At 33.1% G+C, this 15,023-nt stretch overlaps 1 long non-coding RNA gene across 1 annotated transcript; it reads left to right on the top strand.

Moving 5' to 3' along the window:
* The first annotated feature begins 3,893 nt into the window (after window positions 1-3,893).
* LOC127737040 (uncharacterized) lies at window positions 3,894-11,052 on the top strand. Its single transcript, XR_007999276.1, has 3 exons — window positions 3,894-3,993; window positions 8,848-8,939; window positions 10,808-11,052. It is a non-coding gene; the product is annotated as an uncharacterized LOC127737040 (long non-coding RNA).
* Window positions 11,053-15,023: the final 3,971 nt, after the last annotated feature.

Below are 15,023 nucleotides of genomic sequence, written 5' to 3'. Positions count from 1 at the left end.
CTAGAGTCACGGCATAATATCATGGTACGCTTAAAGATCTAAGTTGATAATTTGTGTCTATTGAACCATACATATTACTCTTCAGTCTCTGGAACATGATCGCCCATGTCATTTTTTCCAATAGGTATTATGCCTCATGTTCCATCGCATTGTTTTAATTTTTGTGTTCTTTTTTTTTTATTGACGCAATATTTATTTACAATGAGAATGTGACATTCCAGATCCATGTTTTCTAATTCAAAACATAGGATAACAATAACAATCAATTATGACAATAGTTATAGCTAAAGAGTGAAATAAATAAAAGAACCAGCAGTATACCGCATTTTTGCGGCGGCTGTGCAAACTCAGGAGGCTCTAGCTTTGTTAGTATTGTATTTCGATTTAAATTTTTGTCCATTTATATGTTATGGAGGTTAATGGGATGTCTATTTTCATTGAACTAGTTCATATTTTTGTTAAAGGGCCAGCTTAAGTCCTGCACCGGATTGGGATTTGGGCACTCTGTTGAAGGCCCATTGGTGTATCGGGCTGATTTCTGCTTTTGGTGGAGTTGTTGTCTCTTTGAAAATTTTCCAATTTCCATTCTCATTTTTCTAATTCGAGTAAGCAAAAAACAACAATTGCCTCATAAAATTCCTTAATTTATTTTTAAATCTGAAAATAAACATTATATGGAGAGTTGTCGCATTGACCACTTTTTCTTATGTCAAGACATTGAAAAACAAACACGTCAACATGGTTAAGGAACGTCGCTCGTTAAATCCACTACTTTTATACATTTTCTACTACATCTCTTTTGAGTTATATATTTAATGGAATTTAAATTATTTAAGACATACAAGAATGATTGTTTAATGTTTCATAAACACATATCAGTGCATATCCAATAAGGTTACACACTCTCAACTTGTTCAAAGATCTCTATATCATCTTCAGTTGCTTACTTAGGAGAACATGGCATTTGAAAAATCTCTTTTGTATGTCTCTTTATAGTAATCAGATTAATATCATGGTAAATGTTTTTGCTTTTGAAGGCTTGAAAGCTCTAAAAATCTTGTGAGTATATAGTTTGTCCAAAATAATTTTTCAAACCATGTGCTATTTGCATCAAACGTCTCAACACGTTTTACCTTCCATTTCAATGTACAACTACAGTCTATATATATACTAGTAGAATGTTTAATTAAATTTTATACCAAAAAAAAAAAAAAAAAAAAAAAAACCCAGATCGCCAATGGAAATTTAAAAAAAGAAATCCTTTATAGAATCTCCAATATTTCGTATGAAAGGTAAACAACTGTCAAATTCCTAACTTAGTACAGATATTTTTCTAATGAAGAACATTGTGAATAAACCATATTATTTACCTAGTTTAACCTCGCAAGTGTATGCCAGTCTAATAAAAACAAACATACATATTTGATACAAACGTCAAAAATAGGGATAGAGCAGTTAACATTGTAGTATACAAGCTTACCACTATAAAAACAAATAACTGTTTCAACAAAAAAACACAAAATGGCATGGAGACAAATTACATAGGCCAAATTAATGGCAAGAAATCAAAATGTACCATAGCACAATGACACAATGGCGGGATGTATGAGCACAGGTAAAGCAAAAAGATAAACAGTAAGTGCAAAATTAATATTTCTTTTGTATTTATTTACAAGTATTTGTTTTTTAACAATTATTCAAATTAACAATATAAATATACTACCCTCGAATGAAATTGCGATGGTAGATTAACACACGAGGGAAACATTATCACCCAAGACAAAGTAACGGGAGTGAATATTTTTTCACCGAGTGGTTAATAAGGGGACAAAGTCCCCCTTATGGTAAAAAAAAAAAAAACAACATTTGAAAAATTTCCCGCAAAGAAATCATTCTACTAATGAACTCAAAATAACTTTTTTTCAGACTTTTTTTTATTTTCGCGCATTTAAGCAGAAATCTACTTCCTTCTTCCGGTCTCGTTTGTCATGAGACTTTGAGTAAAATATATATATTTATCAGTCTAGTAAAATATAGGAAGGAACACAATACCAATTTCATTTTTCATAATTCTGTGATATGAAAAAAACCGTTACCTGATGATAGTGTTTCTTTGTTAACATTGAATATGACGTCATAACTTATATAACGTCACAACTTAATCCCTAACAACAGAACCAAAATCGGAAACGTTACGGTACTTGCGGTTTTTTTAACAGATTTTGAAGTTAAAATATGTTTGAATTAAAAAAATAATTCATACAGACTTCGTCCCCTTTCACAGGTAATGCCTGCCTCATATTTACCCTAACACCTTCATCCAAGGGCAGTCTATGTTTTACTATACTGAATGCCTTATGATTCAAAAGTGCGCTATTTCATCATGACAATTGTTAAACAATAAAGTGATAAGAACAATAAACTGACATAAATGATGTAGAAATAAGGATCTATAAACCTCGGCTTGAAAGTAGGTTAATTGTTAAAGTTGACAAACCGCGTGATAAACGGTTTTTGATTTCACGTATTAACACTTGTTGCTAACATAAACATATGTTTCTATGGGTTGGAGGGGCTTACGAAAGGCTATTAAAAATAAACAAATGCCGTGTGTCCAATGAAATTAATGGGAAATAGAAGAAATTTGTATAAAGTATAATGAACCTAAATACACTGCACTATTCTTTACGGAAATTTCTATTCCCAGGGTTGCATTTCCTATCATGATTTCCTTGATAGAGGGTTGCTCTGCTCACAAGCAAGCTATTAAACCATTAGTTTCAAATCATGAGCCTGAAATCATCCCTTCGTAAATTTTACTGAAGCTATCACAGGTTGGTTGACCGTTATTGGAATTTCCGTTTCACAGATGATAGCGGATATGTTCCTTAATGCGTAACTAACTACAATCCAGTTCCCTTTTCACGAATATTACCTATAAAATTAGACTTATTACCGGTTTTGTATTAACATAAGCAACATGACGGTTGCAACATTTTGAGCAGTATCTGCTTACCCTTTCAGAGCACTCGAGAACACCCCTAGGTTTTGGTTGGGTTTCTGTTGTTTAGCCTTAATGTTTCTATGTTGTGTTTAATGTACTGGTGTTTTTCTGTATCTCGTTTGTTATTTTAGCCCTGGCGTTGTCAGTTTATTTCCGATTTATCAGTTTGAATGTCCCTCTGGTATCTGTTTACCCTCTACTATTCATGTGTAAAGTTTATCAAATTCAAAGTGATTTAACAATAACATTTTAAAAATATTATTTTTCAGGCTTTTGCTAAACAATCAGATTACAACACTAGAGGAAAATGTATTTAAAGACTTAACGGCGCTTCAATATTTTTAAGTCCATCGATTCCTTTTAAAAATTGTTGTCGCTTTCTGTTTAAAATTTGCTGAAACATTTCATTAACTCAGCTTTATCGGGTGGTAATTGCTCATTATTGGCAAACATTGGGCTCAGCGGTTTCAAATTTTGGGCATTAACACCATTTGCTTATATTATCACATGTTGCTATGACTAGCCGGGGCTTATGAAAGGTTAGTTAAAATAAACAAATGCCGTGTGTCCAATGACGCAGCGATGTTAAGGCAATTTCGATAAGATTTTGTCAGGGGCAGATAACCCCGCAAGAACCTCATTATGTATTCATATATCCATTAATGGCGAAGATTCCGTAAGCTTCGTCTATCGATGAAACTGTATGAAATCAAATTTCATACATGCCTGTTAACTAAAAAAGGGTATCCATATGATGTAATTTGTTTATCGAAACACGAATATTGTATGTTTGTGCTTTAATTATTATGGCAAACAGATGCAATAGCTGTTTTTGTTGACGAGATTGTCGGCTTGTGGACTCCGCCTCCTTTTGCAGATTAACCAATCAGCAGACGATCGCCGTCAAATAGATGTTTGTAGTTTGCAGAATGGAAAGAACTTTGCAGCGAAAATTATTTTCACTTCTATGTGAAAATCTAACCAGAAAAGTAAGTGTGAGCCTCCAAATATGTATTATTTATGAAACATACGTTGTTTTTTGTGTTAATCATTCGCTTCAGAAATCAAAAAACTGTATACTTATAGATAAAAACGAGTTCAGTGTTGGCAAGCATGATATACACGTGGTCATGGTGGGCACAACGAAACTAGACTACAACAAATATCTGAAAGGAGTAGGTCCAATAAGACCCCTTTTTGGCCCGAAAATATAGCAGTTTTACAAAATTGTTAAAATGTAAACTTTTAGTTATTTATTGGAAAGAAGAATGCGTCTGCTACGTAAATATGGGCTGTTTTTGAAAATACAATGCCCATATATCGGGAACTAGCATCATTAATTCGTGCAAAGTTACTGAAATCTTCACAATTTTAACATTTTAGTTAAATTTTAGACGGTTTTCGTCTGAAATGAAAGGGGCCGCATTTGTGTTCATTCTTAATATTGAAATGTAAGTTGTATTTGATGATAATACATAACATATATAAAGGTTGAGGATGAACACGGATGCGGCCACTTTCATTTTTGACAAAAACCATCTGAAAAGTGACATTTTTTGGCATATTTGATCGATTTTTCATATGTAAGCTAGAATCGGAGCGTTTTTAATGACTTAATCAGTTAAAATCTTTCACATGAACTAATTGAATCAACTGAAATAGACACTTAAGTGTTTAAAAAGTGTCCAAAATCTTTCGTCAGATGAACCTGAAATTTGAGGCCAAATTTGGCTCTTACCAGACCTACTCCTTTGAATAATTTATCGAATCCCGTCAATAAATGAACAGAATATCGAATGAAACAAGATCCCTTCATTATACCGAGAGCCCATTCTCAACATTTACCCTGAAATTCGTTTCTAATTTTCGTTTAGCAGGTACCTGCCATTGGGGGAAAAGGGGGGGGGATTCCACTGTTCACTTCTCTCCGGCACCCACATTGCTGGAGCCATGACCCCTACTTTCAAAGCATGGAGCTCTTAATTTGTAACACAGGGCAGACAAACTTGCTCAAAAGGAAGCCTTGCAAGACGTCAAAATTATTTGGACTACCCCCCTCCCCCCCCCCCCCCTCTTTCCAACTTCTACTCCCACCATTTAATTAGTGTGAAGTCCATACTATATTATTTTCTGCTTAGTGCTGTTGGTATTAATCAACTTTGAATTAAAAAGGGCGGTAAAGGGTTAATTTTATGCAATGTTTTCTATTTACCCAGTGTTTATATTTTATTTCACTTGTTTTCGTGTTTTGACGTTTGACCTCTCAATACATGTATCTCGTGTTTGGTTCGATGTGCGTGCTACATGTTTCCCCTTATTTATTTCCATGTTTCCTGTCGTACAATTGATTTCTCATGCTTGTCAAAAAAGTTTTTGCAATTCTATTGAATATTTATGGTTCATGTATGTGATAAAGAACTTCAAATTTAAGTGTTCTATAAATAATATTTTTTTGAAATCGGATGCTTAAGGAAGTTAAAAGGTGACAGCAACATGATTACATCTTAATGTCCATTAAAAATTACAGCAGAAGGCTGAGTATCTGGGTAATTATTTGGTAATATCCTGGACAGTGCGTCTTTCTCTGGAAAAAGCCTGTGCACCTTGAATAAATTATCTTATTATCTGTGAACCAGTATTTTTTAAATCATTACCAAGTCAGAAATATATATATAACCAATTGCAAGTTTATGTACTTAAATTGCTGGCTGAATAGAACAATTTTTAATACATAGTCAAAATAATATTATAATTTCTTGAAAGGCTTTGTTAATGATTAACTGGGACGCCTTCCTCATGTTCTGATGACCGTCATTATTAGGAAGGAATCGCAGCAAAAAATTGAAGAAACTTTTCATGACACAATAATATTATACTAATTAATATGTAGTTTGCTCATCAAGACTGCCCACTTTGACATATTCTTTTTATGTATATGTAGGACTCTAAAGTGCGATGGTCACGCTAAAGTGCGATGATCCAAGCTAAAGTGCGATGATCTAAGCTAAAGTGAGATGGTGTCAGACGCTAAAGTGCGATGGTGTAACGGGAATGGGATTCAGGCGATGGTTTTTGTATTTTTCTGTGTTCATATTAGTTTTTCGTTTATTGTATTGTTTCTAAATCATGTCGTTGTTATTCTCTTTTGAATTGTTTTACACAAGTCATTTCGTGATCCTGTATAGCTTTTTATGCTACGTAAGCCAAGGCTCCACATTGAAGGTCATAACGTTATTAGGTGCATACATCAACGATATTTGGTCTTTGGTGGATATTTGTTCGTTGACAATTACACCACATCTTCTTATCTGTTTTTTTGTTTATTGTTTATTTTCTATATTAATCAGTCCGTAATCTTTCTCGTTTGAATTGTTATACACTGGTCTTTTGATACCCTTTGGTCGTTATAGAATACTTACTATCTGTGGGGTTAGCCATACGGTAACCTATAGTTAATTACATTAATGACATTTAGCATTGGATAGCGACTTGTCGCATTGGCAATCATATTATGATACTACACCTCTGGTCGTTATGTTACTGTCTTGTTGACGAGTATCCATCTCTTTTACAGACATGACGAACCATATTTTAAAAAATTGTTTTTACAAAATTATTCAATTAGAAAGTTAAAAAGTAGCTTTTATTTCACTCAAGTAAAAAATTGAAAACAAAACATTTGATAATTTCATGCGTCCGAAGCGCTTTTCTGGATTTACCTTTATCAGGAACGCTCAAAGCCAAACATTTGAAATCCGAGGATGTATAAGTACCAAAACAGTTGAAGAGCTATATGCTTTCCAGTAAATGACATGGACCGAATTAAATACTTTGACACTTGGTGTATTTTGCCATTTTCGCTCTCTTTTATGGTATACACCTTCCCCTTACTAATGTCAGTTTCAATCTATGTTTATGATAAGTATTTTATTCCAGTATACTGACAGAATCATGTTTGTTCCCGCCGACACAGCGGGATCAAAGGTTTGCATTCTGTTACTGTGGATGATTTTTTGGGAAGTAACTCCTCCGCATACACACTCTTCTAGCACCGACCAAGAATGTTCCGGATTGGGATAATTTGTTTCTTGTCTATTAAAAAATCTGTATCTGCACTAACATTCTCGTTTACCGGCATGTCCATTTTTGTTTGTACAAACGGCTTGTAGCGTCATAATGCGATTTAACGTTGCAAACGTCAATACTTTCGCGAACAAACGCACTTTAGCGTATCGAGGCATCGGACTTTAGCGTGTTCCATTAAATAGCACAGACTATCACACTTTAGCGTATCAAACCATCTCACTTTAGCGTGACCATCGCGTTTTAGCGTCCAAATCTCACTTTAGAGTCCTACATATATATATAAGTAAAACAGTATTTAAATTGAATAGAACACTATCATGCATCATCGTTCTAAAAATAGAGTATTACATAAAATATCTGAACTGTATCCCTGTTGGCAGGAATTAAATCCATTACTCGAAGATAAATCCCCGGTAAACAGAAGGGACCCATTTATAAAATTTCTTTTGGGAGACCACTAGTCAGAGAGGCAGAAAAAAGCCCAATTTGTAATAAAGTCGTTTATTCTGTGACAACAGACCAGTTTGTGGAATCACTAACATGACTAAAGTACGCAAATCACATATTCAATTTATCAAAGGAAAAGGCCACAGCTCTGTAGAAACCCATAGATTAAGGGGGGGGTCTCATATTCTTATTGCTCTGAAAGTAAGTCTACCACCAACCGCTGAGAAAAAAAAATTACGACATGTACAAGTGTTATGGACCAACTAGCGTAACGGTTAAAATGAACCAGACACCATGAACACAAATTAAACAAAAAATGATAATCATAAATTGAATAACAGCTATCACACATATTTGAAAGAAATATATTTTTATTTGGAGCAATGCCTTGCTGATGAATCATTCAGATGATAACTCAAAACAGCTTTCACCAATCTTCATGAAACTTTGGTGAATTGTTTAAATTTATTGACATAAGTTTCCTTTCCATTTCTATTTGATATTTTTGATACCTGGTTTTGGAGTATAGAGACTTTATTCATAATAACGGGTCGAAATTATCGCGTTTTTTTGGACAATGTCTCAAAAACGCTTAAACACATTTTCATGAAACTTGGTGAAATGTAACGTTAGCTCCCTTACGATTTTTAATATATTTTAAATTTTACGTATTCCAGTTATGGGATTTTATTCATAAGAATTATTCATGAATTGTGCCACTGTGCGCAGTTTGTTTTTTTTTTATTTTTATACCCCACTTTTAGTTTTTAAAAAAGTGGGGGTGGGTATACTGTCTTACTTGTGTCTGTACATCCTCAAGTCAGTCAGTCCGTCCGTCCCATGAATATTTTTCTTTGCATCTTTCTCAGGAACTTTACAAGGATTTCTGAAATTTGGTTTCAGGGTTTATATGTGTCAGCTATACGGTGTGATGCTTTTTCAGATTCATCACTCAACAACCTTTGTTTAACTTTTACTTTAAGGGTATGGGGGTATATTAGTAGCTCACAGGTTCACTTGTTTGTTTTATATTTTTTTTTTTTGGGGGGGGGGGGGGGGGGGGCTGGCTTTTTTTTTAACACAGCTCTTTTTTTAGCATACATGTAGGATGCAGCAATTCTAGAAATCCAAGAAAAAATAAGCATTTATTTTATCTATGGAGGAAATCCTGATATCAAATTAGGGTTGTGTGGCAGACGTAATTTCTTTATTTTAAAAATTATATGAATCATTATACATATGTTTATGCTCCTTATTGTAAAAAAAGTACCTATATGTAATTAATATTTATTTCTCTTATTTTTTTTTAGCTCCCCTGTCAATTACAAGATACAGTATGCCATTCCAGCTTTGATGAAATAAAGTAATGGTTTGATTTGGAGAGCTTTATTATTATAGACAGGTAAATTGTTTTATCCTGATATCAGATAACTATTGTACAATGAGACAACTCTCCCCAAGAGTCCAAATGACACAGACATTAACAACTATGGGTCTTTGAATGGCCTTCTACAATGAGTAAAGCCCATTTTGCATATTTGGCTATAAAAGGCCCCCAAATCACAAATGCAAAACATTTCAAAGGAGAAAATTAATGGTCTAATTTATGTAAGCAAAAATGAATGAATAAGAAATATGTAACACAGCAACAAACGACAACCACTGAATTCCAGGAACATACATTGTACATACAGAATGTGGATGGGTTAAACATGTTAGCGAGCCTGGCTTTTCTTCCTGTTTTATAATTTGTGCAAATCATGTACATCGAAATCGCAAAAATATATGTACCCAATAATCATGATAATTTCTTAATTTAATCAATGTTAATGAAGTATCTGTACCAGCAAAAAAAATTATTTACACAGACATGCCAGATATGGATACAATAATATACTGAACTTGCTAGCAAAATTTTTTTAGCTGTGGATTACTGATATTGATATTGAAGTATTCCTGTCGGAAAAGGAGATACAAAACAAAGTAAATTTAAATATTTATTACATAATACATCTTATAGGCACATATGGGTTTTTGTCTCGCCTTGACGGAATCAAAAAGCGAGACATAGGTATGCTGTTTCCGGCGACGACAGCGTCAACAATGTATTAGTTTGTGATTAGGTCAAGTTCATGGTGAACCACAAGTGGTAGGTCAATGATATTTGGTATGCAGTTGTATTAGCATTGGCACATCTCATTACCATGGAGATTATTTGGCCCCGCCCCCACAGTCAAGGTCTATTGACTTTGAAAATTTTCATAGTTTACATGTATTTGTTTGTGATTAGGTCAATTTATGGGGAACCACTAGTGGTAGGTCAATGATATTTGGTATGTAGTTGTATAAGCATTGGCATATCTCATTTCCTTGGAGATTATTTGGCTCCGCCCACTTAGTCATGGTCTAGACTTTGAAAATGTTGCTAAGTTAACATGTATAAGTTTGTGATTAGGTCAGTTCAAGGGAAACATTAGTGGTAGGCCAATGTTAATTGGTGTTCAGTTGTATAAACATTAGCACATCTCATTTCCATGGAGAATATTTGGCCCCGCCCCCTCAGTCATGGTCTATTTACTTTGAAAATTATGCTTAGTTTATATGTATAAGTTTGTGATTAGATCAGTTTAAGATGAACTGCTAATGTTAAGTCAATGATATTTGGTATGCAAATTTATTGGCATTTGCAAGTATCGTTTTCATGGAGATTATATAGCCCCACCGGTTGGTACCTCTGATCATGGTTCATTGACTTTGAAACTTTTACATAGTTTACAAGTTAATGTTTGTGTTTAGGTTTGTTTAAAGGGAACGACTTATAATAAGTCAATGGTATTTGGTATGCAGTTGTATTAGCATTGACACATCTCATTCCATGGAGATTGTTTAGCCATGTACCTTCAGTCATAGTTCATCGACTTTGAATATTTGCATAACTTACATGTTAAAGTATTGCTATTTTAATTTCAACATTTATATTATCAAAATTACAAAAAGGCGAGACATATCTCTGTGATAACAGTTTATTTTTCATTTAACTTTAAAGTTTTATAAAAGTACATGTAGTGCACCTTATTAAAGTGTGTGTGGAAAATTAAATCCTTGTTCAAATGATGAATGAAGACATTATTAAATAAGGACAGGGAAATTATTTTGTTAGCATTTTAACAGTAACTTCTTGAAGAAATATGTTTGCACTAACTTTTGATTACTTTTCACATGTTGAAAATTTCATTTAATATATATTATATTTGCATTTTCATATTTCAGGGATGATGACCTGCAGTAGAAAGTTCCTTATAACTCATCATGGCCATTACGGAAGATCTGATTAACATTTGTTTAGAAAGCCACCAAATATGTCCATGAAAAGTAGCAAAAAGACAGCAATTATACATTATGTACATATATGTACTAAGCAGAAGCATTGTTGACTGTTTCAAGACCAAATGAATTGGAATTTAGTGTTTTGATGCTGAGAGACAGAGGAAAATTAACTGGAAAATTTAGTTTCTTTTTCACCATCATGTACATGTATCACTGAAGTTGATGTTTACCATCTTAAGGAGCTTTTACCTCAGTTAAAATGAATTCTAAATACGGACAGTTTGGAGATTTGTGAATTTTCTTACAATTGGAGTTTCAAAAAAGGATTTCATTTAACAAAATTATATTTCATGGATGTAATTTGTCGTTTCTTTCATGAAATATTTGACAAATCTGCAATACATTTGTATCTGACCAAGTGAGAGATCTACAAATAGATATACGATATTCAGTTGAACTGTAAAGAAGGAGATATTCATTTGTAAGGCTTATATGAGTGTTTTGTTATTTTTATGGCAATTACGGGGAAAAAGGTAGTAATTGATTTAAACATTAATCCTACCTAGATATACATGAGATATACTATCATATACATGTAGGCATACAATTCACTGATGCACCACTAACGGAGTTACATGTAATTATAAAACTAAAAATAAGACATATGATTGCCAATAAATTAACAACTCTTCATCAGAGAACAAGAAGATCATATTATATCATGATTTATATTTCAATTCATTTTCTTTCATAACAGTTAACACAGAATAAAGGTATACAAAAAGTTCAAAATCATAAAAAAGTGTTTTAAATTCAGTTGTCATGGTTGTTGTTCATCTTAAAGTGAATTAGTCATATTGATGTTGGCCTTCAATACTGAGCAAGACCTCTGTAACAGCCACAGATTGTTTGAAGAAAAAAATTATCTATACTTATATATTTGTCTATACTTAAAAATCAGAATTTTTTTTCATTTCTTGTCTAAATTAAAATTGGTTATACAATTGTATACGTTTGGCAAATATAAATTTATTTAAATGATGGTATTATTTGTATCCAGGATTTTCTAAAAATTGCAATAATTAATCTCGCATTTTTAATTGTCCTCATTGTTCAATAATTAAAATTATCTTGGGAATAAATTTACTCAAAAAATTCTGAGTCTTTTTGAAGGATATATAAACTTGGAAACTTGTGATGGAATATTTTCACAGTTACTGTTTTAGAGATTCTTATATCTAGCATGTTTAGCAAAAGATGTTGGGTTTACATGTATGGCAATAAGACAGCATCCCCAAAACAGACAGAAATTGCTTTGTTCTCAGTTTGAAATTGCACACATATTTGTGTATTACAGCTAGAATTTGATATAAAAAAAGATGATCTGGTATAATTGCCAATGAAGTTTTGATTTACAATTAAGTCATTTTTTTACTCTTGTGATTGGTTCAGGTAAAGATTAACCACTGATTGTACCCTTGTCAATGATATTTGTAGGCATTAGTTTTATAAGCATTTACACATTATTTTAATTTCCATGCTGACTAGTTTGTCCTGTCCGCTATGCCATGATTCATTCACCTGACACTGGCTGAAACTTTTGGATTGTGTATATATGTATTAATTGTGATTGAGTTAGTCATTTCTGTGTATTTATATTATATATGGTACATAGAATTTCTTTTATTCTGACAGAAAAGAAATACAATTCAGTTGCCTCCAATTTCAGCAGGTGATGGGAAATAAGTTTTCTGATCTTGACATGTTTGAGATGAACCTTAAAATATTATGGCACTTGATAATGAAAAAACAATTGATTGATTGTGCTGAATGTCATGTAAACACTTTTGGCTATTTCTTGGCTGTCCATTTGTATTGGTGAACACTGGTAGGCAGGGATTTAATATGAAATGAGCAGCAGAAAAAAATAGGTCACTATTTCTAACTGCATGGTATAATAATAAATGTAAACTATTGAGATTTTGAGATGATATATATGACAAGGTTGTTGATTGAATCATAGGTACATGTACATGTAATGAAACTAATTGGATGTGGGTTTCACAGATGCGATAAGAATTAGTCCTGTATATATATATACATCCGATATTTGTCGAACTGGTTATCGCTTTATGATATAGTGTAAGCATAAATAATGAGAGCTCAAGGTACATGTTTTTGAAGTATGGGGTACTCAATGCCGTAGCTTTTTTTTTATAAAAAAAGCAAGCCATACAAAATACTGGCCTGGTAACTGGTGAAAATTCATATTCATCCATAGGCAAAAAAATTACCCTACCCACCAGAATAAAATTCAAAAAGACCTCCCAATCATGAGTTACAAATTGATACCAGTCACACTTGAGATACAGGAGATAATCAACTAGTAAAATGTGAATATTTATATGCAGGTAGGAGTTAATATTTATGATTTAAACATTGTCAATGACAAAGAGCAAACAAAAAAATCATGAATTTTGGTATAAAGTTTCTGTATGAAAATGCAACTTTTTTCATTAAAATTTTAATGGTTCCCAATATACAAGCACTAGAAGAGACTTTATAGTATACTATTAATTATATAATGAAGTTGCATTTGCAAAAATGAGAACTGCACTATGACCCCAGATGCGGATTCCGGATTATGACAAAAAAGGAGGGGCTGCGTGTTCCAACACTAATCGAAGTTATGGACATATAGGAAGTGTATACATTAACTATAAATTGGTTGATACACAAGGGACCAGAGCCTACATGAATCCGCCTCTGCCATTTCAGCCATTTGCGGCGATATACACAAGAGGCGGAATGCAAGAAGATGTAAATATTCTATTTTATGAAAGTCCAGCCTGTCATAATGAAAATTCCCTGAAAAAACCCAATACTGAATAGGAAGCTTCAAATACATTAAGCAAGCAATAAGAGAATATTTGTTTATTCTCTCCAACATGACGTTATTATATGAAACGCTTCACGGTGAGTACAAAAAATACACTGAGTTTTTCCGTCAGCCGATCCGACTACTGCAGGGTCATTCAAACGTTTTTCTCTCGCATTTCAAGGCGATAATGCTACTTCATGCTAAATTAATTGAAAAGGGCAGGTGCAAGAGCTATACCAACCCTCTTGATTCTGGTATTGGTAGAAAGGCCACATTTCAAATTTTTCAAAAAGTGCTGTGCCTAGTTATATAGCGGTCGTGTAAAAGAAATTTCACAACCCGAAGTGCCAAAAAGTCAATTAATCGAAAAAATTCTCCACGTTTTATTGTTTTTTTATTTACAACACCTCTTTTAAAAACTAGGCACAGCATTTTTCCAGTAAAATAAGTTATCCTGATTACAGGGAGCCAAAAACCAGGGCGATCGGATTTCATCTTGCACCTGCCCTTTTGACTTATTAGGAAATGTCCTTACTTTCAGTTTGAAGTCACGTGACACTAGTGTATCTATAATTTTCTATAAATAAAAGTTTGTAATGTGATTCAGAATAGACCCTTTTCCCTCTGTTTACGCTTTTGGCTGCATTTTAACTTTTAAGCAAAAGAAAACTAACTTTGAGTTCAATATAATTTTTCCTGTGTATAAAAATGGGATATTTCTTGAAACGCCCTTAACGTCCCTGCGGAAATGTATGGGTAATAGAAGAAATTGGTAAAAGGTATACATGGTATAACAAACCTAAATATAAAATAAATAAATCTAGCTTACCTATTTATATGATTAAGTTTCCTTTTTAATGCACTAAATGCATCAAAACGACTTGAGCCGGCCAATATCTATATTATTAAACGAGAAGACTTCATTTGGAGTGTCGCTTCTTTTCCTTCCACAACAAATTAATCATCAAGCATATGTGTCCTTATGGTACTATGCATAGTCAAATTTGTCATCCTCATTTAAGATTATTCCGTTTGGGTTTTTTGGGAGGAAAACGAAATTTTATGTCAAAAATAAGACTTCCGTTCAGGACTGTTTAAAATTACACAGCATTGTGGTAAATTTACAAACATCAAAATAATTCATGCATTCCATATATTTGTTTTCATTTTCACATGGCTTGGGTCGTTATATTCGTAAATTGTATCCCTTGCTTACGCTCGGGATAAAATTCCCAGATAACGACCTAGGCTATGTGAAAATTTTCAACAAATCTATGG

The sequence above is a fragment of the Mytilus californianus genome, unplaced genomic scaffold, assembly GCF_021869535.1.
Source record: "Mytilus californianus isolate M0D057914Y unplaced genomic scaffold, xbMytCali1.0.p SCAF_4, whole genome shotgun sequence".
NCBI lineage: Eukaryota > Metazoa > Mollusca > Bivalvia > Mytilida > Mytilidae > Mytilus > Mytilus californianus.
Note: the sequence above shows the minus strand (reverse complement) of the source record. Positions and strands in the feature narration are given on the sequence as shown.